This window comes from Rhinatrema bivittatum, unplaced genomic scaffold (assembly GCF_901001135.1).
Source record: "Rhinatrema bivittatum unplaced genomic scaffold, aRhiBiv1.1, whole genome shotgun sequence".
Lineage (NCBI taxonomy): Eukaryota > Metazoa > Chordata > Amphibia > Gymnophiona > Rhinatrematidae > Rhinatrema > Rhinatrema bivittatum.
Window position 1 is genome coordinate 53,996 of NW_021821198.1, and position 24,945 is coordinate 78,940.

The following is a 24,945-nucleotide window of genomic DNA, read 5'->3' on the forward strand; positions in this document are numbered from 1 at the left end:
ATAGGGCAGTGCTAGAGATACCTATGGCTGTTAGTTGGTTGATGAGAAGAGAGTGATTGACCGTGTCAAATGCAGACGAAAGGTCGAGTAGGATCAGAAGAAAGGATTGTCCTTTGTCTAAGCCTAGGATGATGTGGTCAGTCATAGAGATGAGGAGGGCTTCCGTGCTTAAGGTTTTACGGAATCCGTATTGTGATGGGAATAGTAGGTTATTGTCTTCAAGGTAGTTTGAGAGTCGTGAGTTTACCAATTTTTCCATTATCTTGGCTATGAAGGGGAGGTTGGCTATCGGTCTAAAATTGTTAGGATCGTTTGGGTCCAGATTTGGTTTTTTGAGGAGGGGTTTGAGTGAGGCTAGTTTGAGGTTGTCAGGGTAGAGTCCTTGTGTGAGGGAGCAATTTATGATATCTGCCAGGGTTTTGGAGATTGAATCTGGAATTGATAGTAGTAGTTTAGCTGGGATGTGATCTGAAGGGTGGGAGGAAGGTTTCATTTTCCTTAGAATTCCTTGGATCTCCATGGATGAAGTTGTGTCAAGTTCTTCTAACTGAGTGTAGTTGATTGAGGGTTGAGGAGTGGTTAGTGGAACAGTGGGGTTAGTGGGGAGCTGAGATAGAAGAGTGTTGATTTTGTTGCTGAAGAATAGAGCTAATTCTTCCGCTTTCGATTGAGCTTGGTCATGTGCAATCTCTGGTTGGTTTGATTGTGTGAGGTTGGCTACATAGCTGAAGAGGGCTTTGGCATCGAATACAAGGTCGTGTATCTTCGAGGCGTAATAGTCCCTCTTGGATCTTAAGGTGCTTGATTTGTATTGATGCAGAGATGATTTGTAGATTGAAAGGGTGTTGGTTCCTGGGTTTTTGCGCCATTTAGCCTCATTTTGTCTTAGTTGGAGTTTGAGCTTTCTTAGTTCTGAGGAGAACCAGGGCTGTCTTTTGGAGGAGTTCTGGTGTGGTTTTTTTGTAATTGAAGGGCATAGCTTGTTAGCTATCGTTTCGGTGATTGTATTCCATGATCTAAGTGCTGAGTTCGGATCTGTGAGGTCCAGTTGGTGGCGTTGTGGTGATAGGTGATTATTGAGGTCTTCTGGGGAGCAAGTTTTCCTGTATGTGAAGGAGGGCGAAGGAATGCAAGCCGGGCTAGTATCTTTTATAGAGAATGAAGTTGTTATGAGGTAGTGATCTGACCACGGGACCTTTGTGCAATCTGGGATAGATACGGGCTTGATTGCAGCGTTAACGAAGATCAGGTCTAACGTGTGGCCGGCTTTGTGGGTGGGTTTGTTAACTAATTGAGTGAAGCCTAGCGCTGAGAAGGCTGTGAGTAATGTTTCACAGTTAGGTGAAGGGGTAGGGTTATCTACGTGCATGTTGAAATCACCTAGTATGATAGCTGGCGAGTCAAAGTTGATGAGGGAAGAGGTTAATTCGACCAGGGGTGAAGCGTCTGATTCCAGGAGTCCTGGGGGAGCATATACGAGAAGGATTTGGAGCTTGTCTGAGGTGAAAAAGCCGAATTCAAGTTTAGAATTGGAATTGGATTGCTGTAGAGAGAATCTGAGGTCCTTTTTAGTTGCTAAAAGAATACCTCCTCCCTTTTTTTTATGACGAGGTAGCGAGAAGAAGTCGTAAGCCTCTGTAGGTAATTGATTAATTATTGCTGTGTCTGATGGTTTTAACCACGTTTCAGTGATTGCACATATCTCCGGTTTCACGTCGATGAGGTAGTCGTTTAAGATTACAGACTTTTTCGTTAGAGATTGAGCATTGAAAAGGCTTAAAGAGAAAAGAGTGAGGCCTAGCAATTGCGTGGTAGGAGTGATCAACATTGAAGAGAGGGATTTAAGGTTGTGTTGTTGGGCATGTCGGAAGGAAATTCTTTTAGGTGGTGTATTATGTTGGAGAATTGGAATTGTGAAAAATGGGGCCATTTGTAGGAACTATGTTGCGAGATTAGAATGATAATGAGAGGGGCTATGTGAAAGTTGGAGGCTTGTCTGTGCAGGTTTGATGAATGCTAGGGGCTTGCCGGAGAAGCTGTATGAGTGCTAGAAGCTTGCAGGTGAGGCTGGATGACTGTAGGAATTTGCATGAGAGTCTGGGTGAATGCTGGAAGCTAGCAGGTCAGGCTGGATGAATGCTGGAAGCTTGCAGGTCAGGCTGGATGAATGCTGGAGGCTTGCAGGTCAGGCTGGATGAATGCTGGAGGCTTGCAGGTCAGGCTGGATGAATGCTGGAAGCTTGCAGGTCAGGCTGGATGAATGCTGGAAGCTTGCAGGTCAGGCTGGGTGAATGCTGGAGGCTTGCAGGTCAGGCTGGATGAATGCTGGAAGCTTGCAGGTCAGGCTGGATGAATGCTGGAAGCTTGCAGGTGGGGCTGACTGCTTGTAGATTGCCGGTGCGTCTGGATGAATGCTGGAAAAATGCAGGTGGGAAGGGTGGATGGATCGAAGTCCGGGTGCGTTGGTGGAGAGGTTGTATGTGAGTGCACAGCGAGTGTCTAACCTGACTAGCGTCCTGAAGGGGTGGAGCGTCTTGTTGTGGAGACTGGAATGGATGAAGTTGGTTGAGAGGTACTTTTATACCATACGGCTGAAACGGATTAGCTCCATACCTTTGCTAGCTGCTACCTTTGTTGTAGATAGAGCACTTCCGCAGGTAAGACTCGGGCCTCCTCGGGGCTGAAACGAAGGGGCGAGACAGATGCATGAAGCCACATGCATATATATGCATATATATGCACATATATGCAGTGGCATATATGCACATATATGCAGTGGCATATATGTGCATATATGCCACTGCACGCATTTAAAAGTTATACTTCCTAAGTGTGGATTTCAGACAGGATATAAGAAGCTGAACTGTGTTTTCCAATATTTTATTTTGTCCCTGAGCTGCCAAAGCAATTGCTGAATACTATTTTAAACTTTGTAAACTATCTACCTGGTGAAATAAGTATAAAATACATAAGCCCTTCCGGTTGCCTGTACATAGCTCTTCTGCACCTTCCAGCTCAGGCTTCATCTGCTAAATGTATTGATTAAAATCACTATTTTCATGCATTCAGTTACTGCACAGATAAAATGAGGCCTATGGTGTACAGTTTCTGTGGCTGAGTTCATAGAACTATTAGCGAAAAGTGCCCAGGATTGCTTGGGTTGTCTGGTCCATAACAGCAAGGGTGTTAGGCGCCCTAGGTGAACCTTCGGCCTTGCCTCCTCACCCTGGTCCAGGGTCCGGCTCTGACCTCATTCACTCAGATATCCCCCCTCTCTCACAGACACTTAGGTTCCTTATCTCATTCACACATGCACCTTTACACAGGCTCCCTCCTTCTCTCTCACTAACACCATTGCACTCTCATACATACACAACCCCTCTCACTCACACACAAACACAAACACAGGTGCCACTTGTGGCCTGCTGAGACTCTGCTTCTCTTGGCCATGAGTGGGAAGGGCTCCGCTCGCGGCCCCATATGGCTGCTCTTTGCCGCATTCTAATCGCTGGTGCCCTAGGCAAGCACCCAGTTCACCTATTGGGATGCGCCGGCCCTGCATAAGATATACATTTTAAAATTGCACAAAAATGACAATAGTATATACAATATACTGTATATTGTTGTATTTTATTAACTAATGTAAAGCATATGGAAAGTTAGAGAACCTCTCTATAAACTACATTGACAGTATATTAGACGTCTCCTGATGCTGGCTGCCATGGGACTCCATCCTGTAGTGGCTGAAGAGGCCTGCAGGATGGCCAACACAGATGCCATCCTGCGCTGGACAAAGAAGGAGAGGGCTGCCACAAGAGCTCATCCTGCAGCGGCCAAAGAAGAAAAGGACTACTGCGGATCCCATCTCGCATCAGATGAAGGAGACTGGTGGTGGCTGAAGACACTTTGTGTGAATGTGTGTCAGTGTGTGAGTGTCAGTGTGTTAGTGTGTGTGTGTATGTGGCAGTGTGTGTGTGTGTGTGCGCCTGCCACTGCCTGTGTCTCGGAGTGTGAGAGCCAGGGCTTTGCAGACAGAGCATATAAGCAAAAAGTACCTGGCATTGCATGGGTTGACTGGTTCACAACTGATGTAAATGTTCAAAACCAAATAAAAGTGGTAAAAATAAATACTGTTTTAATATATTAACAAATTAAGAGAAGAGCCTGTATATATATGTGTGTGTGTGTGTGTGAGAGAGAGATAGAGAGTCTGTGGGAGCCTGAGAGCCAGGGCTTTGCAGACAGAGCAAATTGTCTTTGCACAGTGCACCTTCCACTGTTCCAGGCGCCACCTAGTGGCCACAGACACTAGTGTGACTGTCTGACTGACTGATTGACACAAGCCTTTTATATTTAAACAAGTACTTATTTGTCTGATGACATCTGCTATACAACAAGAAGATCCTGAGCTTTGTGCTCAATTTTCACTATGCGTTAATAGCACTGTAAACAAGTAATTGACCCAATAGACTCCATTGCTCCAAAGTGAAAATCAAATTCAGCAACTTAAATATCTCATTTGTATAAACGTGATTTTTTTTTTTTGTTTAGGAGTGTGACACTATAAAATCCTAACTTAATTTTGAAAATATTTAAAATATATCTGACAAAGAAAATGTTTACATCTTGTGAAAGCGTTAGTGGTTTTCTGTGGAAATAAAGGGCAGGAAAAACAAAACTAGAGATGCCTTTTTATTGGGCTAACGGTATTTCTTGACTAGCTGTCAGAAGCTAACACCCCCTTCATCAATCAAAACAGAATGAGTGGATCAGAGCAAAAGATGACACTGCCTGAATATAGAAGTGATTCATAGATTACAATGGTGGTGGGAAGGGAGGCAGAAGGGTGATGCATTAGCAGAGTGCTGAAGCCAACAGGGAGACAGGATGATGTCTAACAAGGCATGGGCAAACCTCTGTTAACAGTGGTTTTCTACATCATTTTTGAGCACCAAAACTTTCACTCCAAAAATAGGTTGCCTAGTGATATTCTATAGAAAACAGTGGGAACAGGTACAGGAAGTGTCAGTATCAATTCTGCTTCAGTAGCACTATGCATGGGTCCTTGCAGTCCCGCTGGTCTTACAGAAACTTAAACTACAAGTCTACAAAGGAAAAGGGGAAAAATCAAAACTGGTTCTGTTCTTGATAACATGGAGCCTTCCAGTAACCCTAAGGGAGAGAGGAAGCCCACTCGCATCACAGCACGACTAGTAAAGACAGAAAAGCATCATTCCATCAAATGGCATGTCAGCTTTAGGGCTAAAAGCTCCTTTAGCAAAAATAAGGTGCGCCTCTTTAATAGTTTTACCTCCACAACCCCACCATGCAGCATCACGTCGCCTGACACGATAATGCCATTGAGAGGCTGATGTACTACAAAGTGCAGAGCTCCGCAAAGTCTATGTCCTGCGTAAAAACAGCAGGTTGTAAAGGCGAACTCAATCCTTAGGGCTCCGAGATCAGCTCGTAAGAATCTACTGGAAATTCCAACCGTAAAATTAGCCCACCTTAGCATCAGTAGGGCCCAGGCTTTCTCAGGGGTAGGGCCATGTTTAAAAATCTTGAAAAACTTCTCTTTTCAAGAAAGCCTCCACCGAGCAATGAGTAAAGCAGATCTTTCCTGATGATTGCACTTCGGTACTTTTGTTTTTTGTTGCCATTCTTTGTGCGATGTATTTTATTATGTATGTTTTGTGTGTAAACCGCTTTGATATTATATGATGTACGCAGTATATAAAATTTTAATAAACTCTAAACTGCATTTCTACTCACAATTTCCCCATTTTGCAAGTGACGTGGACTTTTGTCAATTTTTGGGGGCTTCACAAGTAGAAACGTTGCGCACATAGGGGTAGATTTTAAAAAATAGCGCGATCGCGTACTTTTGTTCGCGCACCAGGCGCAAACGAAAGTACGCTGGATTTTATAAGATACACGCGTAGCTGCAAGTATCTTATAAAATCTGGGATCGGCGCGCGCAAGGCTGCCGATTTTGGGCAGCCTGCGCGCACCGAGCCGCGCAGCCTGCCTCCGTTCCCTCCGCGGCCGCTCCGAAATCAGAGCGGCCTCGGAGGGAACTTTCTTTCGCCCTCCCCTCACCTTCCCCTACCTAACCCACCCCCCCCGGCCCTATCTAAACCCTCCCCTACCTTTATCCATGGATTTACGCCTACCGGAGGCAGATGTAATTCTGTGTGCGCCAGCGGGCTGCTGGCGCGCCAAGACCCGACCCGGGGGCTGTTCCGGAGGGCGTGGCCATGCCCCCGGAACGCCCTGGGCCGGCGCCACGCCCCCGGGCCCGCCCCCCAAACGCTGCGTCATTTGGCAACGCCCCCGACACGCCCCTTTTAAAAAGCCCCGGGACTTACGCACGTCCCGGGGCTCTGCGTGCGCCGACGGCCTATGCAAAATAGGCGCGCCGGCACCCTGCTCGCGTAAATCCAGCCGGATTTACGTAGGCAGGGCATTTAAAATCCGCCCGATAGTCCACAATATGTGAAATGTTATTCAAATTCAGGATTAATGAACTACTGCAATGCATAACCATGCAAAGCAGCTCAATAATGATGAAGTCTACGAAAGCAGCTTTATAGGTGAAGTTGCCCGAACAAAAACAATGCATGTAACTTTTCGACCAGGCTCACTTGCATACGGGTCCTGGCAAAAAATTATGCATTAAAAAAAAAAAAGGACATCTGCACTTAAAACTGCACATCACTTTCTTCCCATAGTGAAGGTAATTTTATGATTCATTCCTTCATATATTTCTGGGGGTTTGATTTTTCCATCCATCGCATGTCATCACATTTTCATTTCTTACTGGGCTGTCCTATCTGATTGTAAACATCCAAAATTTAGCAACATCTCTTCCCAGAATAAAATATTAGAAAATGGTAGGAGAGCCAGCCAATCCAGGATCAGAAAGGAATCTTTGGGTTGTTTGATATGTAATTTCATTGTTATATGTTTTACATTGTTATCTGCCTAGAATATACCAAAATGTAAATAAATCTTGATTTCACTGGACTGCAGAACTGGCTACAACATGCCAGCATTCCTGCTCACTCTCTTCCGGGTCAGCACAGGGAGAGCCATGAAACCCCCGGCCTTCTTTCAATAATCAACTCCATAGTTACTTGCTGGGGGCAAGGTTTTAGCACCTCCCACTAAGTCACTGACCAGGGAAGCAGCCATTGGTCACTGAGGCCTGGCCACTCCTCCTTGCTCAGCTTCCAAGACCTCACAGCATACCATCTGTGGACTTTACCTCCTAAAGCTTACAATTTACATGAATTATTCTAGTGGGCAAGGATTCAATATGCTGTAATTAACTGCAATAAATGATGCCCAAGCTATAAACGACTGCAAAGCTCCTTCGTTTGATAAGCCAGATGCAGCAAGTTGAAAACACTGAATCTAACTGGCACATGGTTACAGCCAGGGCTGGATTTAAGAGTTTTACACCCATACGCAGGTTTGGACAGTAGGGGGTGGGAGACCCAGGAGACTGGAAAGTAGGGGACATCCCCTCCCCCCACCACCTCCCAGAGTGTCATAAGAGTGTCCCTTTGAAGTAGATTGCTGGAGCAAGTTCCTCCTTGACACAGAGGCATTGTTTCTGGCCTGGATATTTGGTGCTTTGTTGCCTTCAAACTTCGGCAACCTAGGCAATTTCCTATGTTGCCTCTTCCTAAATCCAGGCCAGTTAAAGTGCTTTTCACCTCTAGGTCACCAGTTTAAATCCAGCTCAGGTTAGCAGTGAGAAAAAAACAAGTTGTTACCATCTGAAAATCATTTTGGCAGCCTGTGACATGGGCTGATGTTCTTAGTCCAGTTCTTGGGTATCAAAATCACAAAATACACCATCCCAATTTAGCCTCAGCTGGCACTATTGTCGGCAGTGTCAGCAGAGTTGCCAAAGATGCTTGGGTTGAGGGGGGAAGCTTGGACTTTCACTAACTGTGCAGTGCCTGTTCTGTGGATGAGTGGAAACATAGAAACACAGAAATGACGGCAGAAAAAGACCAATCGGCCCTCCAGTCTGCCCAGCATGCTCCCACACTTATTTTCCCATACTTATCTGTTTCATCAATCACCAAGTTCAGGGCCCTTGGTGGTAACTGTTTGATTCAAATTTCCTGCCATCTCCTGCCATTGATGCAGAGAGTAATGTTGGAGTTGCATCAAAGGAGAGCATAAGGCTTAATGATTAAGTATCAAGCAAGTTACCCCGATGCTTGTTTACCCAGACTGCACAGATCAATGTCTTGTTGGATGTTGTCTGAATGTAAATCCTGTTTTCCACATTTCCCCCTGCTGTTGAAGCAGAGAGCAACGCTGTATATGCATTCAAAGTGATGTATCAGGCTTAATTGGTTGAGGGTAGTAACTGCCGTAATAAGCAAGCTACCCCCAGGCTTATTTGTTTACCCAGATTGTGAAGTTCAGTCCTTGTTGGTTGTTATCTGAATGCAAATCCTCTTTTCCACATTTCTCCTTGCCGTTGAAGCAGAGAGCAACGCTGTATATGCATTCAAAGTGATGTATCAGGCTTAATTGGTTTAGGGTACTAACCGCCGTAATAAGCAAGCTACCCCCACTCTTATTTGTTTACCCAGATTGTGAAGTTCAGTCCTTGTTGGTTGTTATCTGAATGCAAATCCTCTTTTCCACATTTCTCCTTGCCGTTGAAGCAGAGAGCAATGTTGGAGTTGCATTAACCGTGCAAAGGCTTATTGAGTAAGGGTACTAATCATCAGGTAGTCGCTTCCACTTCTGTAAACCACCCCCATGGCTCTTCTCTTCATTCCCATCCTCTAGCCTTTATGGATCCACAGTGTTTATATCCCAGGCCCCTTTGAAATCCTTCACAGTTTTAGTCTTCACCACTTCCTCCGGAAGGGCATTCCAGGCATCCACCACCCTGTCCATGAAGAAATACTTCCTGACATTGTTTCTGAGTCTTCCTCCCTGGAGCTTCAAATCGTGACCCCTAGTTCTACTGATTTTTTTCCCCAACGTAAAAGGTTTGTTGTTGACCATGGATCATTAAAACCTTTCAAGTATCTGAAAGTCTATATCATATTGCCCCTGCTCCTCCTCTCCTCCAGGGTGTACATATTTAGGTTCTCCAATCTCTCCTCAAAAGTCGTTTTATGAAGACCATCCACTTTTTTGGTCGCCCTTCTCTGGACCACCTCCATCCTGTCTCTGAACCTTTAGAGATACGGTCTCCAGAGTTGAACACTGTACTCCAGGTGAGGCCTCACCAAGGCTCTGTACAAGGGGATCATCACTTCCTTTCTCTTATTAGATATTCCTCTCTCTATGCAGCCCAGCATTCTTCTGGCTTTAGCTATCGCCTTGTCACATTGTTTCGCCGACTTTAGATCGTTAGACACTATCATCCCAAGGTCTCTCTCTTGCTCTGTGCACATCAGCCCTTCACCCCCCATCAGATACAGTTCTTTCGGATTTCCACATCCCATATGCATGACTCTGCACTTCTCGGCATTGAATCTCAGCTGCCACATCTTCAACCACTCTTCCAGCTTCCTTAAATCCCATCTCATTCTCTCCACTCCTTCCAGCGTGTCCACTCTGTTGCAGATCTTACTATCAACTTAGAGAATAGCCACTGCCATTAGCAATGGTTACATGGAATAGACTTGGTTTTTGGGTGCTTGCTAGGTTCTTGTGGCCTGGATTGGCCACTGTTGGTAACAGGATGCTGGGCTTGATGGACCCTTGGTCTGACCCAGTATGGAATTTTCTTATGTTCTTATGTTCATCTGCAAAAAGACAAACCTTACCTTCTATCCCATCCACAATGTCATTCACAAAGATATTGAACAGGACCGGTCCCAACATCTATCCTTGCGGCACTCCGCTTAACACCGCTCTCTCTTCAGAGTAAGTTCCATTTACCATCACACATTGTCTTCTGTCCATCAACCAGAAGGCTTCACTTCTTAGTGATGTCAATGTGGCATATTACATGAATACTTGGAAATACACAAACACACACAGAGAAACACAGAGTTCTTAAAGAGAGGAAAATATTTATTTAGGTAGTGATATCAACCAGGAACTTTAAATTATGCATATTTAACAGAAGGGCCTATTGCAACTGTATTTGGCCTTCACAATTTATTAATATACTAAAAATATACATTAAGATTGGTGAAGGTACATTATGGTCTAAAAATAGTTCTCAGCCTTATAATACAGAGTGCTTTAAGCAAAAGTAAGTAAAAATTATTTGAATTCCCTTCAAAACAGATCTTTGTATTATATGATTTTTATATGTAGTTTTTACACTAGCAACCTGTATACAAATAATGCCACAGAACTACTTATACAGCAAAAAGTGCAAAATAAAAATATATACATATACATACAGGGCAACAGCTACAATAACATTTCTAAGATGTGAGCAAAAACAAATGCACAGTTTATATGCCATGTTCAGATGTGATGTGAAAATGCCTTCCCATGTAATGTTCAGTCAGTCAGGACGGTTATCATAAACATCCAGTACAACCGTTGAAGGTGGATGGTGCTAGTCATGTGCCCACTACCACAGACAGGAAGAATGCAAAACCCACTCACCTGAAGCTTGCTCGTCCAGACAATCAGAAGACAAACAAACCAAGCCGTCCACCAACCAGATGGCTCAGTTTTACAACACATCGGATACGCTTCCAAGTTAGTGTGAGCCTTGCACACCATTCCAACATTACAATCCTAGGAAGGCAGCAACAAACGGAAAGGATTCCTTTGGGCAAAAAGTATTTTCTTTCCTTGCTGTTCCCTTGGATTGATGATATATTAATGGTACCCAGCGAGGCTCGCTTACAACCAGAACTTATATTTGCTGTGTCGGGCTGGGTCAACTTTGCTTTCTGGTTCACTCTCCCTAACAAATGAGCATAAAACTACCTCCAAAACAATGAAACTCACAAGGATATTTATTAAAGACATGGAGGTCAAGATTTAAAAGCTTTGTCTGGGTAACTTTTGGAGTTACCTGGCAAAAACTGAGATTTCAAAATTTACGCCTCTCCCTAACTGCTGCTAAATATTTTCCTAGTACCTGATTGCCCACACAAAATGTAGCCAGGTAGAAGGATGTGGTGCTGGGGGAGGCTAGGGGCGGGAACATTGGTTGACCTCATGAATTATCCCCAACAAAACACATGCACCACATGAAACCCAATTTAAGTATCACTTTCTTTTGCCCTGGTACTCCCTGTCCTAATCCTGCGGCTTGGTAAACCTGGAAACGTATCCCAAAGAAATCTAACTGCAAAGTTTCTCACAATGCAAGATGTATTAATAATAATCTGAATGTGAAGGTGAGAGCACATGAAAGCCCTCAGAACTGGTGACTGGGGCAGTAAGCCAGTCCTGATGTTTGTTGATGATGGTCAGCTCATTACTAACTCATGACTGAAATCTACAACCAGGATTCTTTCCATGTTGTGATACCTCTTGGTGGCCCGAACAAGAATCAGCCAGAGAGGCAGTGCTTTCGAGACCACATAGACCTTTGCCCCAGAACAGCAAATTGACTAAGAAATTGTCCGACACTTGCCTCCTGAGACTTGCCCTATGTGGTCTCAAATGCACATGCCCAACATCATTCTTGGCTAACTCTTATACTGGTTCAAGAGAAGTATTCCAAGCTGCAGAAACATCCAGCTTTCTCCAGCGCCAATGGGGCTAGTAGATCTCTGCACCATGGACAACAGAGATCCTCTCCCTTCCACTCAGGTCAAGTTTCATTTGAGGTAATGGACAGAAAGGTGGTTCCAACCAAATGACTAGAGCTCTTGCTTTTTACAGGGCAGAATAAGTGGCTAAACTAAACATGCAGCTAAATCGGAAGCCTAATGGAAAACAATATTTTATTGGCATTACTGTTAGATAAGTATTTGCGAGTAGCTTGTGTGTCAGGGGTGAAATGTCCGTCAGTCTTCCCCATTAGAGCAGCGCGCGACAGATGGAAAAGGTGCACAGCAACAGCACATCTGACAGAGCTAAACAGCAAAACGTCAATCCATTCCAATCTAAACAGCACTGGGAAAGCAGTAAAGGAAACGAGGACATAAATACTTTAGAGAGGTCCATATAAATATATATACATACAGACCCCATTATATACAAATAGAACATTGCCTTAGGAAGTAGTTTAAATTAAGAAAAGCAGAACATACATAACAGGCTTAACTGAACTGGAGAACAAAGGTAAACTCGCCTTACCATCGGACTCTGAACGAGCGCAGCTATCTAACAGGAGTTGAAAAGCTCAGAGTCAGCAATATTTTCGGAAGCTTTAGCCGTCTGCCTGGCCTTTGATTGTATGGATCATTACATTTTATAGAGGCTCACAGCACAGTCCACTCCGCATTTCATTGCCTCACTGAAGGAACAGATCTTTATCACCATTAATACAAGAAACCACTTTTGCCCTCCGAGGTCCTGGTGTTTGCTATTATACACACCCTTTCTTTATATCTGGACATCAAACCTTTCATGAGGAAATAATTTCAGCTACGCAAACAAACAAACAAAAAATGCTCTATCTACCCTTGTCTTAGAAAACATAACATGGAAATGTTAGAGAGAGGAAAGGTTTTATTCTGAATTATGAACTAAAAAAACTAACCTTGCTCAAACCTACTAATATTGTAACTCTTTCTGCAAATCCAGGTAGTTAGTCCTTTATTTTAAGAACTTGTGTTTAAATATCCCTTTTTCTTGACCTCTTTCAGGCTAGATTGAAGGACAGAGTCTGGGCTGCGTCTTGGCCTTTGGGTGGAGATTGAGACCTTGTACACTACAGTGGGAAGGGATAACCACCTGCCACACAGCCCTATTAGAGGAATAATGATGTAATGAATACTGCCAATGCAGGAAGATTTAACTTCTTGGCTAAATAATCACCTATACTTTGGTCAAATGAAATCATGGCAGCCTTACTTCCAGGATGCAGCCCACCTCAGCCTAGTCACTTGTTTATCAAGAAGTTACATTATTTTCCTGTAACTGGGAGTAAGTGCTGACACATAACCTTGCTCTGTATTTATTGTCCTGACCTGTAGCTGTTATGGAAGCAAATCACAAAAAACGCCCCCTCCCACAGGAATGGGGCTGAGACACAACGCAGTCACTTAGTCACAGCCAAAGTGAGTTTATGCACCCACTTTCAATTCAATAATCTTACCTACTGTAACTTGAAGCCATATGTGGTTGTTTGCACCACCAGATTTGTAAAACAGAACAAAACAAGTGAGAACTTACGTTTTAGTGCTTAGAGGAATTTTAAAACATCCCCTCTGAATGGGGCCTTTTGAGACTTGGCTTGTTAAACATCTGAAAACAATGTCTGTCACTGCTAATTGCTAAATAATGTTAAAGACAGCATGTGGTTAAGAACAGATAAGACTATCTAAAATGTAGACTCCTTCTTTTTAGCACTGGTGAACACTTGAGAACATTGCTTATTTATCCTTACACTTTATATATGGCTGCTCGCCATGAAAACTCAAATGTACATCAAAACCTAAAACCTAATCCACTGGATTTGCCCAACGTTCTTACCAACAGCAGCAATGGAATTGTTGCACATTGATAGGAAGTGAAACAAGCATCTAAGAGAGAACCCATGTCTGCCGTTACTCAGCTTTCATGCAACCCAGAAACCAAGCTTTAATTTGTATATCCAGCTTAAGTACTTTGAACTATGCTGTGCTTTCAGGCCCCTGAAAAGATCTGCACCACGAGAAACAGATTTTCTTGTCCCTTTGCTCCTTATGCTTCTGCATCATGTACAGTAAATATAACAGTCTATTACCTTTTATTCATGCTACCAACAAGCACAATCAAAATGCTTTAAAGTGTTCGACATAACAGATCATTTCTTCAGCACAGAGGCTTTTCAAGCAAAAAAACAAAAAAGCCATAAATGAAAACCAAACATAGGAATCCAATATTTAAAAATAACATGCTGTTCACAAATGAACATTAAGTCAAATTCGCCAAGTGATTCTCCTGTCTCTAAATAAGTGCCACAGTATTTCAGAGCTGAGACAGGGGTGAAAGAAAAGTTGCTTCTGCTTTCCTGCTACAGGGCTTCTAGATTTATTGTCCAAAGCTTGACGCCACTGCCTGCCTCTTCTATGAGCCTTTCAGAAAAAGAAGGCATCAACACCATAGCCAGTGCCAAAAGCAAGAGTCACATCCGGCGATATTTCAAACCAAGCGAGGAAAACATGAGAACTTCAATACAGAAACCATGTCGCTATAGCGGCAGCAGATGGGTCAGCTTCCAAAAGTATTGTGTCAGCAGCATCTTGGTTACCTGGTTTATAAAATTTCAAATAGTTCTCAAGTCATGAATCAAAAGTTGTAGTGACGTGAGCTTCGGCTAACACGGCGCGGCCTCCTCACTCTTTCCAAAAGGAGCACGGCTCAGTGCATCAATCCTCACCAAGACGCCACTTCTGCGACTCTTCCTGCCGAACGTCTGGCCTGATCTGGTTTCTCATTCCGCCAAGAACATTTGAGGTTGCCTCGGTGGCCATGATGAGAGGTTTCACCACAGCAGGAGGAATCTGGCGCAGAACCCCTCCGACCGCTCCAGTTACCCCTCGGTTCTCGTGCTCCCGCGCAGCCGTTTCATAGATGGTCTGGGCAGTGTCAGTAATTCCCTTTGGGAACAAATGAAAGGGATAATTATCTAAAACAGAAAAAAGTGCTCTTATACATTTCTTTTGCTCAAGAAATCAATATTAATTTTAATGCACTTAGTTGAAAGACTGCAAGACACTAAACTGAGTAAAGACATTACCTTTAAAGAATCACAGCTGTAAGCTTTCTGGGCTACACAGCTCCATTGCCTAGGTATACAATTGTGAGCAAAGGTTTACATACCCATGATCAATGAATCTCCAAGTGACAGAACATCTACATTGTACAAGTTAAACACATCTTTCTGCAATGTTTAATGCAACATTATTACTTACTACTTACTTACTTTTAGCAGATTAAAAGTAATAAAATGTGAATATGGCATGTACAAAAGTTGGACACCCTTCCAGTTGATTCATTACTACTCCTTTTATAAAAAGTTGTTAATGCAGCCCATAACATAGACTTGTTAGGCCTTCTGTTAGTCAGGTGAAGACAATTCCACAGTTTAACAAATATTCTGACTCTGATTGTTCTATCTACTTAGAACAATCAGAGTCAGAATATTTGCACCATGGGTTCCTCTTAGCAGCTGTCTATGTATTTGAAAATGAAGATAATTCACTCTTACAGAGCAAGGGATGGCTAAAAAAAACCTCTATAAATGCTGCCAGCTATCACTTTCAACTAACAAAAACATCATTAAAAAACTGAAGTTACATGGAACAGTAGTGATCAGAGCCAGATCTGGGGGACCAAGAAAAATCTCTGGTGGAACTGCCCCAAAACTGGTCAGATCTGCACAACAGTTCAGATTCACTCCTAGCAACAAATTCTTGGGAGTCGCCCACCATTCCAGGCCCTCTCTAATTGGGAGGGGAACCAAAAGACAAACTATGCAATTCTGTGACCTGAAGGACAAGGGAGTCAACAAGAAAGTCTGCAGAGGATGCATGTGAGCTCTGGCCCAACATGGCTGCCATCAAACCCAGAAAATGGAGGTAATCCCATACCACGGGTGCCTTTTGCAAAATAAACTCTCACACCTGCATCAATAGCTTGTTCTAGGTCAGAAAAACGTGACCTACCCTTGTGTCAAACTGGGCTCTCAGGTACTCCAAGGACAGGGAGGGATTCAGCTTGCTCTTCACATAATTCACCGCCCAGCCCAGTCCACACTGGACCACACTGGTCGAGGCATACTGGCTTTCCTGAAATGACTTGGCCCCAATAAGCCCATGATGCCATTGCTGCAATGATTGCCCTCACTTTGGAAAAGGTTCATGGTGCTGTGCCGAGTCCAAAAGGGAAAGCTCTGAACCGAAAATGTTTTCCCAGGACATAAAAACTGAAGAAACCTCTGGTAGGCCTCCCGGATCAGAATGTGAGCATAGAAATTCTCCGACAGCTAACGCTGGTAGCTTAAGCTTCCAATGTTACTGTCAAAACAACCCTGGAAACCACCGGGATCACAGTACAAACATACCACAATCCTGAGGCCGCAGAGGGTTTTGGAGTGGGTGGGAAGGTTAGGGTTGTAGTGGCATATGCGGGGTGGTGGCGAGGAGTGGCTGATGCCGGTGCCCACACCGATGCTGGGGCCATCCCCGAAGACAAGACAAGCACAGATGCCTGGACCAGCACCGATGCCAATCCCGATGTCATTCCCGATGACAGTACTCATGCCTGGGGCTCCAAGGCAACTGGAAATCTCAATTTTTCAAATGCTAATGGATAGACTCGACGCCCTCGTCGGTGCCATCCCACCACAACCTCTCCCTACTAAGCCTGCAGGACTAGGAGATGTTTCTGGTCAAGGCCCACTTGATGAACCTCAACCAGGACCTTCAGGACTCTTCAGACCAGTGGGTCCATCACTTCTACCGAGGTCTTCTCCTACCTCTTCTTCCAGACAGGTACCATACGACTCATGGGAGGAGAAAAATACAGATTCTTCATCTGAAAGCTTCATGTTTGAGCCATCTCCTCCTGAAGGAAGAAAAAAGTCTCCACCAGAAGACTTGTCCTTCACTATCTTCATCAAAGATATGGCAGACACAATTCCTTTTAATTTAGTGTCTGAGGAAGATACAAAGCAGCAGACATTACAATTCCTACAATTCGTGGATCCACCCAAGGAAGTCCTAGCCATTCCTATCCACGAAATCCTCCTGGAATTACAACATAGGCTTTGGGAACATCCATGTTCTGTTCCGCCAATCAATAAGAGAGTGGACACTACATATCTTGTACAACATGTCCCTGGTTACCAAAAGTCACAACTACCACACCAATCCGTAGTAGTTGAGTCGGCTCAGAAAAAATCTAAAAGAGTACAACCTCATTCCTCTGCACCACCAGGGAAGGATCATCGATTCCTGGACTCTCTAGGGAGAAAGGTATTCCAAGGAGCTATGCTTAACTCCAGGATAGCGCCTTACCAACTCTATATGATGCAATACCAGAGGAATCTCTGGAAGCAAATGCAGGAGCTCACTGATTCCCTACCTCAGCAATACCAAGAAGCAGCTCAAACAATAATCCATAAGGGAATAGAAGCCGGAAAGCATGAGGTCCGTGCGGCTTACGACAGCTTCGAAACCTCTTCAAGGGTTGCAGCTTCAGGGATCAGTGTACGCCGCTGGGCCCGGCTAAAAGCCTCTGACCTCAGGCCTGAGGTACAGGATAAGTTGGTGGACTTGCCCTGCGTGGGCGACAACCTGTTTGGGTCAAAGGTACAGGACGCAGTGGCCCAATTTAAAGAACACACAGAGACACTGCATCAATTATCTGTGGTCCCGCAAGACTCTTCCTCTTCAGCGTCCCGCCGTCCAACAAGAAAGGACACCAGAAAACCATACTACAGGCCGAGAAGGTATTATCCACCGGCATCTAGGGGTAGATCTTCTCGACCACAGCAAAGATCTCAGCCCAGGCAGCCTAGAACCGCTAGGCCTCAACCGCCAGCGCAGACAGGACCAGCTGCAGGTTTTTGAGGTGGGTGCCAGAGAGCAAAAGCCATCTCCACAATCCCAACCCAAACTTACCAGTAGGAGGTCGAGTCTCCTTCTTCTAAAATCATTGGTTCTAGTTGACAACAGACCAATGGGTACTCTCAATAATATCACGAGGTTACCAACTCAATTTCCTATCAATTCCAAGAGACTCTCCTCCAAGGCCTTTTTTGCTAAACGAAAATCACATTCATCTGCAAGCAGAATTATCCACCCTTCTGAGAACCAGAGCTGTAGAACCGGTACCCCAGACTCAGCAGGGCAGAGGATTCTACTCCCGTTATTTCCTCATTCCAAAGAAAACAGGAGGCCTATGTCCCATTCTAGACCTCAGAAATCTCAACACATTTCTAAGGAAAGAAAAGTTCAGGATGGTTTCTCTAGGCACCATGCTTCCCCTTCTTCAGACAGGAGATTGGCTTTGTTCTCTGGATCTACAAGACGCTTATGCTCACATTCCAATATTCCCTCCTCATCGCAAATATCTGCGTTTCCTGGTGGGTCACCAGCATTTCCAATACAGGGTACTACCATTCGGACTTGCCTCAGCACCCAGAGTATTCACGAAATGCCTAGCATTAGTAGCAGCTCAATTACACAAAGAAAGTGTACACGTTTTCCCATATCTGGACGACTGGCTCATCAGAATTCAATCTCAACAAGGAGCTCTTGTTTCTCTCAGATGAACAATCACTCTGCTGCACTCGATGGGGTTTCTCATCAATTACCAAAAGTCCCATCTCATTCCATCTTACCTGCTTCAATTCATCGGAGCAGAATTGAACACCATCTTATCAAGAGCTTTCCTACCCGAAGATCGGGCAGAAACACTCTCCTTATTAGCAAACTCGCTACGTTCGTAGAAACAAGCGACAGCTCATCAGTTTCTCACTTTACTAGGTCACATGGCCTCCACAGTTCACGTCACTCCTATGGCCAGATTAGCCATGAGAATAACCCAATGGACATTAAGGTCACAATGGGTACAAGCCATTCAACCACTGTAGTCTCCAATTCAAGTAACCCACCAGCTACTTTCATCTCTCCTTTGGTGGGCAAACAGGGACAACTTGCGCAAGGGCCTACCCTTCCAACAACCAGTCCCACAAATAACTTTAACTACGGATGCATCCACCTTGGGTTGGGGAGCTCACATAGACAATCTCCAAACTCAGGGTACTTGGACAAAACTCGAAGCAACTTTTCAAATCAATTTCCTAGAACTTCGAACTATAAGTTATGCTCTACATGCGTTGAAGGACTGCCTTTCACACAAGACTGTTCTAATTCAAACAGACAACACAGTAGCCATATGGTACCTCAACAAACAGGTGGGTACGGGCTCTTATCTCCTTTGTCAATAAGCAGCACAGATTTGGGACTGGGCCCTGACACATTCCATGTTTCTCCCGGCCACTTATCTAGCGGGCATCCACAAAGTAGTTGCAGATCGCCTCAGTTGTCAGTTCCAACCTCACGAATGGTCCCTTAGTAGTGACCAGGATCTTTCAACGTTGGGGACAACCAACGATAGACCTCTTTGCATCAGACCTGAATCACAAGGTGGACAAGTTCTGCTCTCTACACAATCAGAAACACCAGCCAGCCAAGGACGCCTTTGCTCGCCCTTGGAACTTGCGCCTCATCAGGACCATGTTACGCAGGTAACTTGGCGCTCATTATCACCTTCAGCCTTGCAAAATTCGGCTGCCCCTTTTCTGCCTCCTTATTTTTGATGCCCGCACAAATATGTACATGCATACTTCCCGGATTCTTAACATTTGTGTTGCTCGCGAGTGGCCCACAAATGTGTGCATGGGGCCGTTTTTGCACAACGCTTTTAAAATCTGTTGGGTCTTGTTTTGATTGCTCTTCATAAGAGAAAAATTACCCTGAAGGGTAAAGAATTCCATGGAAATTTAATTTTCTTTCTCTACAGCCTTGCCCTGAGGGGTTGCAGAGTAGCTTTTTAATCAAGTTTGCCTGGAACTGGTAGATTTTCTGGTTCCAAGTGCACTGTAGATATCTATACAGATTGAAAATGTGCTGTGTGCTTAATTTAATTGATTTTATTTGTTTGACATTATCTTTCTGATGATTTGTAGTATAATATTTTTATTATACATTATGAAGTTGATATTCAAAGGGTTTGTCCAGGTAACTTTTCGATTTACTCAGATAAAACCTGAAATTTCAATATTCCCCCACCACTACATTTTGTCCAGGTAACTCATTAAAAAGAACTGGTGATGGAAGAGTTCTAGGGCTGTAGTTACATTTTAGCTGGCGAGCGCCGATATTCAGTGTTCGGGACAACACCAGTCATAACGTTTCTTGGGTAAGTTTAGCTGGACTTATCCGGCTAAGTTCAGCTGATTTTCTAAGCAAATTCCCATGCACCTGCCCACTAAATATTGAGCTCTATTTAATTAGGATTTTTTTGTATTTATATTTCTGTTGTACTTGGCTTAGAGCATCAATGGTGGGTAGGCGAGAGACAAAGGGAACCAAATAAATAAATACATTTCAGATGAAAGCAATAATGTTTATCTCATAATGGGAGCAATTTTCAGGAATCTGCACTGGGCCCAAGTCCACGGGTACTGTTTATCGCAGATTTTGTACCATGTTTAACCAGCTTTTTTTTTTGTGCAGGTATATTTTCCATGGAAAATAATGTGTGGAGACTTGAAAAACAGTCTTTGCATGTTAGTTTATTCATGTAAACTGTTTTGAAAAATTATCCTCCCTAAATTTAGCAAAGACAAATTTGGGTCTTCCTCCCAAGGTGAAAAGGAAGCATCTTGTGCAGTGATCCAAACAGTTCCTAATGCAATAGGTACTCCTTCTCCACCTTCATGGGGCGCTCAGAACTGGGCACTGATCAGTAATGAGTGATACATAGCTCGAGAGATGAACTTACCTCTTTTACCACACTATATGCTTTGGCCACGCCCTCCCTTAGGTCGACTGGCTGCTGTGCTAAATGGTGATGAGAATAGCGTTTCAACCTTTTGGCCTCAATGGGACTGGGACCAGGGGACACCATGTCATAAGCAGTCTCTGCAGCTGCCTGTCAAAACCAGAAATAAGGAAAACATGTATCAGGGGTCTTTCCTTCTGTTATATACCACTTACTCACACACACACACAATTCTAACATTGCATTTTGTAAGTATGGCAAATGCTCTAAATGCTACTCAAATTGGAGTCTCCTGTCTTGGGGGTGCTGTGAAGCGGAGCACTAGGGCTCTCATGACAACCCTTTATTTCCCACAAACAGTGCCAAGGATTTGTCTCGTAAGACTTCTGTTTGGTTCTCAATGCCAGCAAGGAGATAAATGTCACCTAAATATGCTGTATGGGCATGGATTACATAAAGAGAAAGAGACAGACATCTAAAAGGTACACATTAACACAGTACATTATAGAAAATGTATATGAATATTTAGAAAATTTTTTTTTTTTTTTTTAGTAGAAACCATAATGAAATCTAGCCTACAATTATTATTGTGAAAGTAACTTTATTTTTCTCCTCAGATATGCAAGGGTATTGTATAACTAGGAATCATAATTATAGTCTCTTATATTAATCCATTATTGTTGGAAGTCTGGATTTTTTGCCTGAAAGCTCCCCACAGTCAAAATGGATCAGAAAATCTTTCTGTTGCATTTATTTATAACAAATTCAGTAGTAACAGATCTTCATAAGAACAGAAGAAACGCCATACTGAGTCAGACCAAAGGACCATTAAGTCCAGCATCCTATCTCCAACACTGGACAAACCAGGTCACAAGTACCCTATAAAATTCCAAAGAATAGATCCAATCTTTCTTGCTCACAACCAGGGATAAGCAGTGACTTTTCCAAGTCTACATGCTAATGAATATCTTCAGAGTGTCTATGAAGCCGATATTTAAAGCTAGCCACCTCTGTAACATAGCTGGATAAGACTTATCTAGCTAACTGTAACAGGATATTCAGCAGCATGGCAATGCCGCTGAACATACCCAGATAATTTTTAAAGTTAGCTGGATAAGCTTGTGTGGCTAACTTTAGACCTGCTATAGGCCACGTCTAACTTATTTGTTTAACTTAACCGGATAAGGCTGAATTCACTATTTATATCCAACTAACCCCTAGATTCATCAAAATGCGATAACATATGGATATCGCCCGTACTAAGAAAAATGTGTGTGTTTATGGAAATTTGAGAATCGGTAGTATCGTGTGGTGTGATAAATTTTCTACATCTGAGGGAGAGGGAGAGAGTATCTGTAAGGCCCTCATAGAAGTCAAGTATTTATATCTCTATAGAAGGAGCATCTAATAGGACGAGGTGAGGTGTTGGTGATGGTTTAGGATTTAGGGGCCAGTTTTCCATGCAGAGTGAGACATACGAAGAGCACAGTACACCTCAGTGAAGATTTGACATCATTTGGAGTGAGGGAAGTCTCACAAAGATGATATTTCTACTATGTTCTCTCACCCTAGCTTGATGGACTCTATAACAGGGTACCATCAAGCTAGGCTGAGACTAGTTTGATGAGACTTTGTGAGACTTTCCTCATTCCAAATGACGTCAATTCTTCACTGAGGTGTACTGTGCTGTTCGTACGTCTCACTCTACATGAAAAACTGGCCCCCTAAACCCTAAACCACCACCACCACTTCATCTCGAGCTATTAGATGGCCATCCTATAGGCATATAAATAGTTGCACACTGTGAGGACCTCCCCAGAGGCGCACTCTCTCTCCCTCCCTCTCGTTTCGGTCATATCGCACAGCTGAACACCAGGAAAAAAGGTGTAGTTATTTCTGGCATTAAAACCATGCAATAGCATATGTTATGCTACCGCATGGTGCGACATTGCCCCTCATTTTCATACATCTATTTATTTATTTAAAAGTTTTTGTATACCGCGTAATAACGCATATGTATGCCCGTCCAGGCAGTTTACAAAAGTACAAACATAATTTATGACAAAAAGAAAAAGAGTAAAATACAGTTAAAATTAAAATACATACATTAAAATTTTAGTTCTTCTAATGATATCTTCACAGTGATATATAACTGCAGTTATTATGTTTTATAAGCACTATTAAACAAATCTGCATTTGTACCGTGTGCTAGCGCTATTATCGCATGTGTTATGGCATTAACGCGTTACTGCAAGTGTTAACACCATAACACATTTTGATGAATGACCCTGTAAAACTAAGCTTTTTTCCCATATGCACAAAAGGGAGAAAAACATTAGTAAATATCCTCCTAGGTTAGCTGGATAGGTAGTGCCATCTGGTTATGCCCACTGACTATCCAGATATTCAGCAGCAGCCACTTAGCCGGATAAGTCTGATTTATCTGGCTATGTAGCGTTTGAATATGGACCCCTATAATTCTGCTCACATCTAGAGGCAATCATTCATAATTCTGAACCCAGTTTCTTCTTTTTGTTGTTTTACAGGCTAAGAACGTTTTGTAAATGATTGCTACATAAGTTTGCATATACCTCCTTGAGAAAACTGTGACAAAATATGGTCCAAGACTACTGTAACCAGTCTCGGAGGTCCTCGCTCTTAGCTACTCCCTTCTTGTGGATCCAATATGGCTGCTGTTCCTGCTGTGGCAGCAAGAACTCTAGTGGAAATGGCCTGCAATCATCCCAGGATAAATGACTCCATGTGCTGCCCTCTCTCTCCCTCTCCTTCCCACAAAATTTACAGAGGCTTCCCTCTCCCACTGTCTGACAGCACAACCCACATGAAATGTAAACTAGTGAGTGTTTCCCACACTCCTGAAGAGACACCACTGCTTCCTCCCCTACCTCTCTTGTCTCAATCCATTGCCAAGAACAAACAAAACTAATACAACTCATCCTCAGGTGGCAAACCATTCATCTTCAGCTTTCCATTTCTTTCTTCTCCTCTCTCTTTTTTTTTTTTATTAACAGTTTTAATAAGCAAGAACCAGGCATAGCCACAGAAAAGGAGAGAAAAAAATGGGCAGGTAGGGGGGGAAGAGGGTAATTGCAGCAACCGAAGCTGGGATGATTCCTGTTCCAGTAACTGTAAGCCCTCTAGTCCATTGGTTGTGCTCAACCGAGGGAGGGAGTACAAGACTTTCATCCCAGGAGCTGCCATCCAAATTTCTATCTTCTTCACCAGGCCTAGCCAGGCCTCAGCTGGCCTCAGCTCAGATGCTTGCCTGTCCTCTGCTGGAGACAGAGGTTACTGACAGGCTGAGAGCCTATATAGGGTGACATCAGCATGTCTATTAGTCTCAGTCTACATTTGTCGGTTGGGAGGCATAAACCCATGCGTCTGGACTGGTCTGTCTGGAGGAAATGGAATCTAGATTTAATTCCTAGCCTGGGTGCCTGCTACATTGGCTGAACTGAGCTGGGAGTACTGTTGAAGCATAACTTGCAGCTCCTTGGGGATCGGGCTGAGCAAAACTCCTTTCATTGCAGCACTTGCTGGCCAATGAGAGAAGAACAGGGGAACTGCCCCTGGCTGGAAATCATCCTATACCATTGGTCACAAGACAAGGATATGGTACTTGACTATATACGTAACACAAAGGAGCATGAGAGGCTAAAAGTGGAAAACGATGTTTGTTTTTCCTGATCAACAGGAGGTGGAAGAATAAGGAATAGAAAAGTTAAACTGAAAACAAAAACTACCTGAATAGTTTGAACCATTCTGTTTGTCAATTCCAAAGCTGCCATCGCAGTGGAGGTGCCAAATGAAGCTGCTCTCTCTGAAATCCTCGCACAATGCGTCCATCTTTCGATATTGCTCTATTGGTAACCACACCAAATCCTTAAGACCTTGAACTGAATATACAGACAGAAGAATGTCATTTGTTAGGTAAAAGCAGGGATTTTAGAAGAAAAAAAATTCCTTTCATGTAAACTCTGAAGTGTACAATACCTGAAGACAAAGCCTTACGTCTTTCAGAAGCTTGCATCTTCAAATGCTTGCTAACCCTATAAAAGTATATTCTCAATTCTTTTAACAGAACTGCATTTTTGGAAAGAATTAACCTCTATTTTTGAAGTATGCCCATGATTAATTAAGTTAAAGTTATAAGTAGAATTTTTTTAAAGAAAAAAAATGAAAAATTATTACTTTTGGACGTTCAATACTGTACCCTTTGAGGTTGATATTGAAAAGACTTGTACAGCTAGCTTTGGGAGCTAGCCAGTGAAATCTCTGGGTTTAAAAACA

The 24,945-nt window shown here is 43.4% G+C and overlaps 1 pseudogene; it reads right to left on the reverse strand.

Moving 5' to 3' along the window:
* Window positions 1-10,044: 10,044 nt before the first annotated feature.
* Window positions 10,045-24,945, reverse strand: part of LOC115082515 — a 30,336-nt pseudogene continuing 15,435 nt past the window's right edge.